Source organism: Hypomesus transpacificus, chromosome 3 (genome assembly GCF_021917145.1).
Source record: "Hypomesus transpacificus isolate Combined female chromosome 3, fHypTra1, whole genome shotgun sequence".
NCBI classification, from domain to species: Eukaryota; Metazoa; Chordata; class Actinopteri; order Osmeriformes; family Osmeridae; genus Hypomesus; species Hypomesus transpacificus.
This window is the reverse complement of record NC_061062.1, coordinates 5043728-5054360: the sequence shown is the minus strand read 5'-3', so window position 1 is coordinate 5054360 and position 10633 is coordinate 5043728. Positions and strand designations below refer to the sequence as shown.

The 10633-nt window shown below is 53.7% G+C and overlaps 34 non-coding genes across 34 annotated transcripts; 9 read left to right on the top strand and 25 right to left on the bottom strand.

The window, feature by feature from the left end:
* Positions 1-112: 112 nt before the first annotated feature.
* trnat-agu lies at positions 113-186 on the bottom strand. The gene has a single exon. It is a non-coding gene; the product is annotated as a tRNA-Thr (tRNA).
* A 284-nt stretch (positions 187-470) lies between these two features.
* trnan-guu lies at positions 471-544 on the bottom strand. The gene has a single exon. It is a non-coding gene; the product is annotated as a tRNA-Asn (tRNA).
* A 369-nt stretch (positions 545-913) lies between these two features.
* On the bottom strand, positions 914-987 carry trnat-agu. The gene has a single exon. It is a non-coding gene; the product is annotated as a tRNA-Thr (tRNA).
* A 280-nt stretch (positions 988-1267) lies between these two features.
* On the bottom strand, positions 1268-1341 carry trnan-guu. Its single transcript has one exon. It is a non-coding gene; the product is annotated as a tRNA-Asn (tRNA).
* Positions 1342-1700: 359 nt separating this feature from the next.
* On the top strand, positions 1701-1773 carry trnak-uuu. Its single transcript has one exon. It is a non-coding gene; the product is annotated as a tRNA-Lys (tRNA).
* A 228-nt stretch (positions 1774-2001) lies between these two features.
* Positions 2002-2075, bottom strand: trnat-agu. The gene has a single exon. It is a non-coding gene; the product is annotated as a tRNA-Thr (tRNA).
* Positions 2076-2355: 280 nt separating this feature from the next.
* trnan-guu lies at positions 2356-2429 on the bottom strand. The gene has a single exon. It is a non-coding gene; the product is annotated as a tRNA-Asn (tRNA).
* A 359-nt stretch (positions 2430-2788) lies between these two features.
* Positions 2789-2861, top strand: trnak-uuu. Its single transcript has one exon. It is a non-coding gene; the product is annotated as a tRNA-Lys (tRNA).
* Positions 2862-3089: 228 nt separating this feature from the next.
* trnat-agu lies at positions 3090-3163 on the bottom strand. The gene has a single exon. It is a non-coding gene; the product is annotated as a tRNA-Thr (tRNA).
* Positions 3164-3443: 280 nt separating this feature from the next.
* On the bottom strand, positions 3444-3517 carry trnan-guu. The gene has a single exon. It is a non-coding gene; the product is annotated as a tRNA-Asn (tRNA).
* A 359-nt stretch (positions 3518-3876) lies between these two features.
* trnak-uuu lies at positions 3877-3949 on the top strand. The gene has a single exon. It is a non-coding gene; the product is annotated as a tRNA-Lys (tRNA).
* Positions 3950-4177: 228 nt separating this feature from the next.
* trnat-agu lies at positions 4178-4251 on the bottom strand. Its single transcript has one exon. It is a non-coding gene; the product is annotated as a tRNA-Thr (tRNA).
* Positions 4252-4531: 280 nt separating this feature from the next.
* trnan-guu lies at positions 4532-4605 on the bottom strand. The gene has a single exon. It is a non-coding gene; the product is annotated as a tRNA-Asn (tRNA).
* Positions 4606-4760: 155 nt separating this feature from the next.
* On the bottom strand, positions 4761-4852 carry trnar-ucu. The gene is given in 2 exon segments: positions 4761-4796; positions 4816-4852. It is a non-coding gene; the product is annotated as a tRNA-Arg (tRNA).
* A 112-nt stretch (positions 4853-4964) lies between these two features.
* Positions 4965-5037, top strand: trnak-uuu. Its single transcript has one exon. It is a non-coding gene; the product is annotated as a tRNA-Lys (tRNA).
* Positions 5038-5265: 228 nt separating this feature from the next.
* On the bottom strand, positions 5266-5339 carry trnat-agu. The gene has a single exon. It is a non-coding gene; the product is annotated as a tRNA-Thr (tRNA).
* Positions 5340-5619: 280 nt separating this feature from the next.
* On the bottom strand, positions 5620-5693 carry trnan-guu. Its single transcript has one exon. It is a non-coding gene; the product is annotated as a tRNA-Asn (tRNA).
* Positions 5694-6052: 359 nt separating this feature from the next.
* On the top strand, positions 6053-6125 carry trnak-uuu. The gene has a single exon. It is a non-coding gene; the product is annotated as a tRNA-Lys (tRNA).
* A 175-nt stretch (positions 6126-6300) lies between these two features.
* On the bottom strand, positions 6301-6374 carry trnat-agu. Its single transcript has one exon. It is a non-coding gene; the product is annotated as a tRNA-Thr (tRNA).
* A 280-nt stretch (positions 6375-6654) lies between these two features.
* trnan-guu lies at positions 6655-6728 on the bottom strand. The gene has a single exon. It is a non-coding gene; the product is annotated as a tRNA-Asn (tRNA).
* A 147-nt stretch (positions 6729-6875) lies between these two features.
* Positions 6876-6967, bottom strand: trnar-ucu. The gene is given in 2 exon segments: positions 6876-6911; positions 6931-6967. It is a non-coding gene; the product is annotated as a tRNA-Arg (tRNA).
* A 112-nt stretch (positions 6968-7079) lies between these two features.
* On the top strand, positions 7080-7152 carry trnak-uuu. Its single transcript has one exon. It is a non-coding gene; the product is annotated as a tRNA-Lys (tRNA).
* Positions 7153-7327: 175 nt separating this feature from the next.
* trnat-agu lies at positions 7328-7401 on the bottom strand. Its single transcript has one exon. It is a non-coding gene; the product is annotated as a tRNA-Thr (tRNA).
* Positions 7402-7689: 288 nt separating this feature from the next.
* Positions 7690-7763, bottom strand: trnan-guu. The gene has a single exon. It is a non-coding gene; the product is annotated as a tRNA-Asn (tRNA).
* A 147-nt stretch (positions 7764-7910) lies between these two features.
* Positions 7911-8002, bottom strand: trnar-ucu. The gene is given in 2 exon segments: positions 7911-7946; positions 7966-8002. It is a non-coding gene; the product is annotated as a tRNA-Arg (tRNA).
* Positions 8003-8114: 112 nt separating this feature from the next.
* Positions 8115-8187, top strand: trnak-uuu. Its single transcript has one exon. It is a non-coding gene; the product is annotated as a tRNA-Lys (tRNA).
* Positions 8188-8683: 496 nt separating this feature from the next.
* Positions 8684-8757, bottom strand: trnan-guu. Its single transcript has one exon. It is a non-coding gene; the product is annotated as a tRNA-Asn (tRNA).
* A 147-nt stretch (positions 8758-8904) lies between these two features.
* Positions 8905-8996, bottom strand: trnar-ucu. Its single transcript is given in 2 exon segments — positions 8905-8940; positions 8960-8996. It is a non-coding gene; the product is annotated as a tRNA-Arg (tRNA).
* Positions 8997-9108: 112 nt separating this feature from the next.
* On the top strand, positions 9109-9181 carry trnak-uuu. The gene has a single exon. It is a non-coding gene; the product is annotated as a tRNA-Lys (tRNA).
* Positions 9182-9409: 228 nt separating this feature from the next.
* trnat-agu lies at positions 9410-9483 on the bottom strand. Its single transcript has one exon. It is a non-coding gene; the product is annotated as a tRNA-Thr (tRNA).
* Positions 9484-9762: 279 nt separating this feature from the next.
* On the bottom strand, positions 9763-9836 carry trnan-guu. Its single transcript has one exon. It is a non-coding gene; the product is annotated as a tRNA-Asn (tRNA).
* Positions 9837-9983: 147 nt separating this feature from the next.
* trnar-ucu lies at positions 9984-10075 on the bottom strand. The gene is given in 2 exon segments: positions 9984-10019; positions 10039-10075. It is a non-coding gene; the product is annotated as a tRNA-Arg (tRNA).
* Positions 10076-10187: 112 nt separating this feature from the next.
* On the top strand, positions 10188-10260 carry trnak-uuu. Its single transcript has one exon. It is a non-coding gene; the product is annotated as a tRNA-Lys (tRNA).
* Positions 10261-10488: 228 nt separating this feature from the next.
* Positions 10489-10562, bottom strand: trnat-agu. The gene has a single exon. It is a non-coding gene; the product is annotated as a tRNA-Thr (tRNA).
* Between the last annotated feature and the right edge of the window lie 71 nt (positions 10563-10633).

Sequence of the window (10633 nt, the reverse complement as noted above, 5' to 3'; positions counted from 1 at the left end):
GTCCCTGTGTGAGCTGTGTGTTCAAACCACGGAGCGTGACTTGTGGCACGCAACCTTTGTCTCCGTTGCACCCCATGACTTTGAGACAAAGGATGCAAACTTGAGCCTAAAAAGGCACCGCTGAGATTTGAACTCAGGATCTCCTGTTTACTAGACAGGCGCTTTGACCAACTAAGCCACGGCGCCTTGCTCTGTCAGCAGAGACGGGCTCAGCCTTCTATTTTCTCTTCGAGTGGGCGCTTTAAGGTGGGGTCGACAGCATCTTCGAAAGCCACCTTAGAACGTTATGCCCAAAATGGGGGATGGCATGCCTTCCTCGCAAATAAAAGATGGCCCGCTCGCTCGCCCTTTGACAGCTCAGTTGGTAGAGCGGAGGACTGCATTTTTTTCAGACATTTTCCAGCTCCGACGGCGGTACAGCTCATTGTCGCACAGGCAAGACCCACAACAGAGGCAAACAACAACACATTCGTCCCTGGGTGGGCTCGAACCACCATCCTTTCGGTTAACAGCCGAACGCGCTATCCAATTGCGCCACAGAGACCCTGCCTTTACGGAAACAGGACCGAAAAATGGGAGGACCGGAAGACGGACGGAAACGCCGGGAGACGAGTGCCAGGAGTCCCGTGAAGAAGAGGAGGAGGAGAGGCCGCGCAAATAACTCTTCCCGCGATTGGTCGACGGGAGCAAAAGAGTGAACGACTTTGGTGGGACTCGAACCCATAACCTTTGAAGGGCTTTTCCTCCACCTGCCTAGAAGTCCAATGCGCTATCCATTGCGCCACTGAGCCCCCGACGATTGACCTGTGTGGATTCGCCATGCGATCTTTAGGGGTCTGTGTAGCGAAGGAGATGTACATGCAGAGGTGCACCCCATGACTTTGAGACAAAGGATGCAAACTTGAGCCTAAAAAGGCACCGCTGAGATTTGAACTCAGGATCTCCTGTTTACTAGACAGGCGCTTTGACCAACTAAGCCACAGCGCCTTGCTCTGTCAGCAGAGACGGGCTCAGCCTTCTATTTTCTCTTCGAGTGGGCGCTTTAAGGTGGGGTCGACAGCATCTTCGAAAGCCACCTTAGAACGTTATGCCCAAAATGGGGGATGGCATGCCTTCCTCGCAAATAAAAGATCCCCTGCTCGCCCTTTGACAGCTCAGTTGGTAGAGCGGAGGACTGCATTTTTTTCAGACATTTTCCAGCTCCGACGGCGGTACAGCTCATTGTCACACAGGCAAGACACACAACAGAGGAAAACAACTACACATTCGTCCCTGGGTGGGCTCGAACCACCATCCTTTCGGTTAACAGCCGAACGCGCTAGCCAATTGCGCCACAGAGACCCTGCCTTTACGGAAACAGGACCGAAAAATGGGAGGACCGGAAGACGGACGGAAACGCCGGGAGACGAGTGCCAGGAGTCCCGTGAAGAAGAGGAGGAGGAGAGGCCGCGCAAATAACTCTTCCCGCGATCGGTCGACGGGAGCAAAAGAGTGAACGACTTTGGTGGGACTCGAACCCACAACCTTTGAAGGGCTTTTCCTCCCCCTGCCTAGAAGTCCAATGCGCTATCCATTGCGCCACTGAGCCCCCGACGATTGACCTGTGTGGATTCGCCATGCGATCCTTAGGGGTCTGTGTAGCGAAGGAGATGTACGTGCAGAGGTTCCCCGAAGGGCTCAGTGTTCCCTGCATTTCCAGAGCCCGGATAGCTCAGTCGGCAGAGCATCAGACTTTTAATCTGAGGGTCCAGGGTTCAAGTCCCTGTTCGGGCGAAAGGGCCCTCAAACTGTGTGGCAGCGCGGGATGAAGCAGGCCTAAGTTGTCTCTCTTATGTACCTGACTTTAAGGTAACAATGGAAGCTTTTAATGGGGAGGGTCCGGCTTTCAAGTCCCTGTGTGAGCTGTGTGTTCAAACCACGGAGCGTGACTTGTGGCACGCAACCTTTGTCTCCGTTGCACCCCATGACTTTGAGACAAAGGATGCAAACTTGAGCCTAAAAAGGCACCGCTGAGATTTGAACTCAGGATCTCCTGTTTACTAGACAGGCGCTTTGACCAACTAAGCCACGGCGCCTTGCTCTGTCAGCAGAGACGGGCTCAGCCTTCTGTTTTCTCTTCGAGTGGGCGTTTTAAGGTGGGGTCGACAGCATCTTCGAAAGCCACCTTAGAACGTTTTGCCCAAAATGGGGGATGGCATGCCTTCCTCGCAAATAAAAGATCCCCCGCTCGCCCTTTGACAGCTCAGTTGGTAGAGCGGAGGACTGCATTTTTTTCAGACATTTTCCAGCTCCGACGGCGGTACAGCTCATTGTCACACAGGCAAGACACACAACAGAGGAAAACAACTACACATTCGTCCCTGGGTGGGCTCGAACCACCATCCTTTCGGTTAACAGCCGAACGCGCTAGCCAATTGCGCCACAGAGACCCTGCCTTTACGGAAACAGGACCGAAAAATGGGAGGACCGGAAGACGGACGGAAACGCCGGGAGACGAGTGCCAGGAGTCCCGTGAAGAAGAGGAGGAGGAGAGGCCGCGCAAATAACTCTTCCCGCGATCGGTCGACGGGAGCAAAAGAGTGAACGACTTTGGTGGGACTCGAACCCACAACCTTTGAAGGGCTTTTCCTCCACCTGCCTAGAAGTCCAATGCGCTATCCATTGCGCCACTGAGCCCCCGACGATTGACCTGTGTGGATTCGCCATGCGATCCTTAGGGGTCTGTGTAGCGAAGGAGATGTACATGCAGAGGTTCCCCGAAGGGCTCAGTGTTCCCTGCATTTCCAGAGCCCGGATAGCTCAGTCGGCAGAGCATCAGACTTTTAATCTGAGGGTCCAGGGTTCAAGTCCCTGTTCGGGCGAAAGGGTCCTCAAACTGTGTGGCAGCGCGGGATGAAGCAGGCCTAAGTTGTCTCTCTTATGTACCTGACTTTAAGGTAACAATGGAAGCTTTTAATGGGGAGGGTCCGGCTTTCAAGTCCCTGTGTGAGCTGTGTGTTCAAACCACGGAGCGTGACTTGTGGCACGCAACCTTTGTCTCCGTTGCACCCCATGACTTTGAGACAAAGGATGCAAACTTGAGCCTAAAAAGGCACCGCTGAGATTTGAACTCAGGATCTCCTGTTTACTAGACAGGCGCTTTGACCAGCTAAGCCACGGCGCCTTGCTCTGTCAGCAGAGACGGGCTCAGCCTTCTGTTTTCTCTTCGAGTGGGCGTTTTAAGGTGGGGTCGACAGCATCTTCGAAAGCCACCTTAGAACGTTTTGCCCAAAATGGGGGATGGCATGCCTTCCTCGCAAATAAAAGATCCCCCGCTCGCCCTTTGACAGCTCAGTTGGTAGAGCGGAGGACTGCATTTTTTTCAGACATTTTCCAGCTCCGACGGCGGTACAGCTCATTGTCACACAGGCAAGACACACAACAGAGGAAAACAACTACACATTCGTCCCTGGGTGGGCTCGAACCACCATCCTTTCGGTTAACAGCCGAACGCGCTAGCCAATTGCGCCACAGAGACCCTGCCTTTACGGAAACAGGACCGAAAAATGGAAGGACCGGAAGACGGACGGAAACGCCGGGAGACGAGTGCCAGGAGTCCCGTGAAGAAGAGGAGGAGGAGAGGCCGCGCAAATAACTCTTCCCGCGATCGGTCGACGGGAGCAAAAGAGTGAACGACTTTGGTGGGACTCGAACCCACAACCTTTGAATGGCTTTTCCTCCACCTGCCTAGAAGTCCAATGCGCTATCCATTGCGCCACTGAGCCCCCGACGATTGACCTGTGTGGATTCGCCATGCGATCCTTAGGGGTCTGTGTAGCGAAGGAGATGTACATGCAGAGGTTCCCCGAAGGGCTCAGTGTTCCCTGCCTTTCCAGAGCCCGGATAGCTCAGTCGGCAGAGCATCAGACTTTTAATCTGAGGGTCCAGGGTTCAAGTCCCTGTTCGGGCGAAAGGGTCCTCAAACTGTGTGGCAGCGCGGGATGAAGCAGGCCTAAGTTGTCTCTCTTATGTACCTGACTTTAAGGTAACAATGGAAGCTTTTAATGGGGAGGGTCCGGCTTTCAAGTCCCTGTGTGAGCTGTGTGTTCAAACCACGGAGCGTGACTTGTGGCACGCAACCTTTGTCTCCGTTGCACCCCATGACTTTGAGACAAAGGATGCAAACTTGAGCCTAAAAAGGCACCGCTGAGATTTGAACTCAGGATCTCCTGTTTACTAGACAGGCACTTTGACCAACTAAGCCACGGCGCCTTGCTCTGTCAGCAGAGACGGGCTCAGCCTTCTGTTTTCTCTTCGAGTGGGCGTTTTAAGGTGGGGTCGACAGCATCTTCGAAAGCCACCTTAGAACGTTTTGCCCAAAATGGGGGATGGCATGCCTTCCTCGCAAATAAAAGATCCCCTGCTCGCCCTTTGACAGCTCAGTTGGTAGAGCGGAGGACTGCATTTTTTTCAGACATTTTCCAGCTCCGACGGCGGTACAGCTCATTGTCACACAGGCAAGACACACAACAGAGGAAAACAACTACACATTCGTCCCTGGGTGGGCTCGAACCACCATCCTTTCGGTTAACAGCCGAACGCGCTAGCCAATTGCGCCACAGAGACCCTGCCTTTACGGAAACAGGACCGGAAAATGGAAGGACCGGAAGACGGAAGGAAACGCCGGGAGACGAGTGCCAGGAGTCCCGTGAAGAAGAGGAGGGGGAGTGGCCGCGCAAATTACTCTTCCCGCGATCGGTCGACGGGAGCAAAAGAGTGAACGACTCTGGTGGGACTCGAACCCACAACCTTTGAATGGCTTTTCCTCCCCCTGCCTAGAAGTCCAATGCGCTATCCATTGCGCCACAGAGCCCCCAACGATTGACCTGTGTGGATTCGCCATGCGATCCTTAGGGGTCTGTGTAGCGAAGGAGATGTACATGCAGAGGTTCCCCGAAGGGCTCAGTGTTCCCTGCCTTTCCAGAGCCCGGATAGCTCAGTCGGCAGAGCATCAGACTTTTAATCTGAGGGTCCAGGGTTCAAGTCCCTGTTCGGGCGAAAGGGTCCTCAAACTGTGTGGCAGCGCGGGATGAAGCAGGCCTAAGTTGTCTCTCTTATGTACCTGACTTTAAGGTAACAATGGAAGCTTTTAATGGGGAGGGTCCGGCTTTCAAGTCCCTGTGTGAGCTGTGTGTTCAAACCACGGAGCGTGACTTGTGGCACGCAACCTTTGTCTCCGTTGCACCCCATGACTTTGAGACAAAGGATGCAAACTTGAGCCTAAAAAGGCACCGCTGAGATTTGAACTCAGGATCTCCTGTTTACTAGACAGGCGCTTTGACCAGCTAAGCCACGGCGCCTTGCTCTGTCAGCAGAGACGGGCTCAGCCTTCTGTTTTCTCTTCGAGTGGGCGTTTTAAGGTGGGGTCGACAGCATCTTCGAAAGCCACCTTAGAACGTTTTGCCCAAAATGGGGGATGGCATGCCTTCCTCGCAAATAAAAGATCCCCCGCTCGCCCTTTGACAGCTCAGTTGGTAGAGCGGAGGACTGCATTTTTTTCAGACATTTTCCAGCTCCGACGGCGGTACAGCTCATTGTCACACAGGCAAGACACACAACAGAGGAAAACAACTACACATTCGTCCCTGGGTGGGCTCGAACCACCATCCTTTCGGTTAACAGCCGAACGCGCTAGCCAATTGCGCCACAGAGACCCTGCCTTTACGGAAACAGGACCGAAAAATGGGAGGACCGGAAGACGGACGGAAACGCCGGGAGACGAGTGCCAGGAGTCCCGTGAAGAAGAGGAGGAGGAGAGGCCGCGCAAATAACTCTTCCCGCGATCGGTCGACGGGAGCAAAAGAGTGAACGACTTTGGTGGGACTCGAACCCACAACCTTTGAAGGGCTTTTCCTCCCCCTGCCTAGAAGTCCAATGCGCTATCCATTGCGCCACTGAGCCCCCGACGATTGACCTGTGTGGATTCGCCATGCGATCCTTAGGGGTCTGTGTAGCGAAGGAGATGTACGTGCAGAGGTTCCCCGAAGGGCTCAGTGTTCCCTGCATTTCCAGAGCCCGGATAGCTCAGTCGGCAGAGCATCAGACTTTTAATCTGAGGGTCCAGGGTTCAAGTCCCTGTTCGGGCGAAAGGGCCCTCAAACTGTGTGGCAGCGCGGGATGAAGCAGGCCTAAGTTGTCTCTCTTATGTACCTGACTTTAAGGTAACAATGGAAGCTTTTAATGGGGATGGTCCGGCTTTCAACCTTTGTCTCCGTTGCACCCCATGACTTTGAGACAAAGGATGCAAACTTGAGCCTAAAAAGGCACCGCTGAGATTTGAACTCAGGATCTCCTGTTTACTAGACAGGCGCTTTGACCAACTAAGCCACGGCGCCTTGCTCTGTCAGCAGAGACGGGCTCAGCCTTCTATTTTCTCTTCGAGTGGGCGCTTTAGGGTGGGGTCGACAGCATCTTCGAAAGCCACCTTAGAACGTTATGCCCAAAATGGGGGATGGCATGCCTTCCTCGCAAATAAAAGATCCCCTGCTCGCCCTTTGACAGCTCAGTTGGTAGAGCGGAGGACTGCATTTTTTTCAGACATTTTCCAGCTCCGACGGCGGTACAGCTCATTGTCACACAGGCAAGACACACAACAGAGGAAAACAACTACACATTTGTCCCTGGGTGGGCTCGAACCACCATCCTTTCGGTTAACAGCCTAACGCGCTAGCCAATTGCGCCACAGAGACCCTGCCTTTACGGAAACAGGACCGGAAAATGGAAGGACCGGAAGACGGAAGGAAACGCCGGGAGACGAGTGCCAGGAGTCCCGTGAAGAAGAGGAGGGGGGGTGGCCGCGCAAATTACCATTCCCGCGATCGGAGCAAAAGAGTGAACGACTCTGGTGGGACTCGAACCCACAACCTTTGAATGGCTTTTCCTCCACCTGCCTAGAAGTCCAATGCGCTATCCATTGCGCCACAGAGCCCCCAACGATTGACCTGTGTGGATTTGCCATGCGATCCTTAGGGGTCTGTGTAGCGAAGGAGATGTACATGCAGAGGTTCCCCGAAGGGCTCAGTGTTCCCTGCCTTTCCAGAGCCCGGATAGCTCAGTCGGCAGAGCATCAGACTTTTAATCTGAGGGTCCAGGGTTCAAGTCCCTGTTCGGGCGAAAGGGTCCTCAAACTGGGTGGCAGCGCGGGATGAAGCAGGCCTAAGTTGTCTCTCTTATGTACCTGACTTTAAGGTAACAATGGAAGCTTTTAATGGGGATGGTCCGGCTTTCAACCTTTGTCTCCGTTGCACCCCATGACTTTGAGACAAAGGATGCAAACTTGAGCCTAAAAAGGTACCGCTGAGATTTGAACTCAGGATCTCCTGTTTACTAGACAGGCGCTTTGACCAACTAAGCCACGGCGCCTTGCTCTGTCAGCAGAGACGGGCTCAGCCTTCTATTTTCTCTTCGAGTGGGCGCTTTAAGGTGGGGTCGACAGCATCTTCGAAAGCCACCTTAGAACGTTATGCCCAAAATTGGGGATGGCATGCCTTCCTCGCAAATAAAAGATGACCCGCTCGCTCGCTCGCCCTTTGACAGCTCAGTTGGTAGAGCGGAGGACTGCATTTTTTTCAGACATTTTCCAGCTCCGACGGCGGTACAGCTCATTGTCACACAGGCAAGACACACAACAGAGGAAAACAACTACACATTCGTCCCTGGGTGGGCTCGAACCACCATCCTTTCGGTTAACAGCCGAACTCGCTAGCCAATTGCGCCACAGAGACCCTGCCTTTACGGAAACAGGACCGGAAAATGGAAGGACCGGAAGACGGAAGGAAACGCCGGGAGACGAGTGCCAGGAGTCCCGTGAAGAAGAGGAGGGGGGGTGGCCGCGCAAATTACCCTTCCCGCGATCGGAGCAAAAGAGTGAACGACTCTGGTGGGACTCGAACCCACAACCTTTGAATGGCTTTTCCTCCCCCCGCCTAGAAGTCCAATGCGCTATCCATTGCGCCACAGAGCCCCCAACGATTGACCTGTGTGGATTCGCCATGCGATCCTTAGGGGTCTGTGTAGCGAAGGAGATGTACATGCAGAGGTTCCCCGAAGGGCTCAGTGTTCCTTGCCTTTTCAGAGCCCGGATAGCTCAGTCGGCAGAGCATCAGACTTTTAATCTGAGGGTCCAGGGTTCAAGTCCCTGTTTGGGCGAAAGGGTCCTCAAACTGTGTGGCAGCGTGGGATGAAGCAGGCCTAAGTTGTCTCTCTTATGTACCTGACTTTAAGGTAACAATGGAAGCTTTTAATGGGGATGGTCCGGCTTTCAACCTTTGTCTCCGTTGCACCCCATGACTTTGAGACAAAGGATGCAAACTTGAGCCTAAAAAGGCACCGCTGAGATTTGAACTCAGGATCTTCTGTTTACTAGACAGGCGCTTTGACAGACGGGCTCAGCCTTCTATTTTCTCTTCGAGTGGGCGCTTTAAGGTGGGGTCGACAGCATCTTCGAAAGCCACCTTAGAACGTTATGCCCAAAATGGGGGATGGCATGCCTTCCTCGCAAATAAAAGATGGCCCGCTCGCCCTTTGACAGCTCAGTTGGTAGAGCGGAGGACTGCATTTTTTTCAGACATTTTCCAGCTCCGACAGCGGTACAGCTCATTGTCACACAGGCAAGACACACAACAGAGGAAAACAACTACACATTCGTCCCTGGGTGGGCTCGAACCACCATCCTTTCGGTTAACAGCCGAACGCGCTAGCCAATTGCGCCACAGAGACCCTGCCTTTACGGAAACAGGACCGGAAAATGGAAGGACCGGAAGACGGAAGGAAACGCCGGGAGACGAGTGCCAGGAGTCCCGTGAAGAAGAGGAGGAGGAGATGCCGCGCAAATAACTCTTCCCGCGATCGGTCGACGGGAGCGAACGACTCTGGTGGGACTCGAACCCACAACCTTTGAATGGCTTTTCCTCCACCTGCCTAGAAGTCCAATGCGCTATCCATTGCGCCACTGAGCCCCCAACAATTGACCTGTGTGGATTCGCCATGCGATCCTTAGGGGTCTGTCTAGCGAAGGAGATGTACATGCAGAGGTTCCCCGAAGGGCTCAGTATTTCCTTCCTTTCCAGAGCCCGGATAGCTCAGTCGGCAGATCATCAGACTTTTAATCTGAGGGTCCAGGGTTCAAGTCCCTGTTCGGGCGAAAGGGTCCTCAAACTGGGTGGCAGCGCGGGATGAAGCAGGCCTAAGTTGTCTCTCTTATGTACCTGACTTTAAGGTAACAATGGAAGCTTTTAATGGGGAGGGTCCGGCTTTCAAGTCCCTGTGTGAGCTGTGTGTTCAAACCACGGAGCGTGACTTGTGGCACGCAACCTTTGTCTCCGTTGCACCCCATGACTTTGAGACAAAGGATGCAAACTTGAGCCTAAAAAGGCACCGCTGAGATTTGAACTCAGGATCTCCTGTTTACTAGACAGGCGCTTTGACCAACTAAGCCACGGCGCCTTGCTCTGTCAGCAGAGACGGGCTCAGCCTTCTGTTTTCTCTTCGAGTGGGCGCTTTAAGGTGGGGTCGACAGCATCTTCGAAAGCCACCTTAGAACGTTCTGCCCAAAATGGGGGATGGCATGCCTTCCTCGCAAATAAAAGATCCCCGCTCGCCCTTTGACAGCTCAGTTGCTAGAGCGGAGGACTGCATTTTTTTCAGACATTTTACAGCTCCGACGGCAGTACAGCTCATTGTCACACAGGCAAGACACACAACAGAGGCAAACAACAACACATTCGTCCCTGGGTGGGCTCGAACCACCATCCTTTCGGTTAACAGCCGAACGCGCTAGCCAATTGCGCCACAGAGACCCTGCCTTTACGGAAACAGGACCGGAAAATGGAAGGACCGGAAGACGGAAGGAAACGCCGGGAGACGAGTGCCAGGAGTCCCGTGAAGAAGAGGAGGGGGGGTGGCCGCGCAAATTACCCTTCCCGCGATCGGAGCAAAAGAGTGAACGACTCTGGTGGGACTCGAACCCACAACCTTTGAATGGCTTTTCCTCCCCCCGCCTAGAAGTCCAATGCGCTATCCATTGCGCCACAGAGCCCCCAACGATTGACCTGTGTGGATTCGCCATGCGATCCTTAGGGGTCTGTGTAGCGAAGGAGATGTACATGCAGAGGTTCCCCGAAGGGCTCAGTGTTCCCTGCCTTTCCAGAGCCCGGATAGCTCAGTCGGCAGAGCATCAGACTTTTAATCTGAGGGTCCAGGGTTCAAGTCCCTGTTCGGGCGAAAGGGTCCTCAAACTGTGTGGCAGCGCGGGATGAAGCAGGCCTAAGTTGTCTCTCTTATGTACCTGACTTTAAGGTAACAATGGAAGCTTTTAATGGGGATGGTCCGGCTTTCAAGTCCCTGTGTGAGCTGTGTGTTCAAACCACGGAGCGTGACTTGTGGCACGCAACCTTTGTCTCCGTTGCACCCCATGACTTTGAGACAAAGGATGCAAACTTGAGCCTAAAAAGGCACCGCTGAGATTTGAACTCAGGATCTCCTGTTTACTAGACAGGCGCTTTGACCAGCTAAGCCACGGCGCCTTGCTCTGTCAGCAGAGACGGGCTCAGCCTTCTGTTTTCTCTTCGAGTGGGCGTTTTAAGGTGGGGTCGAC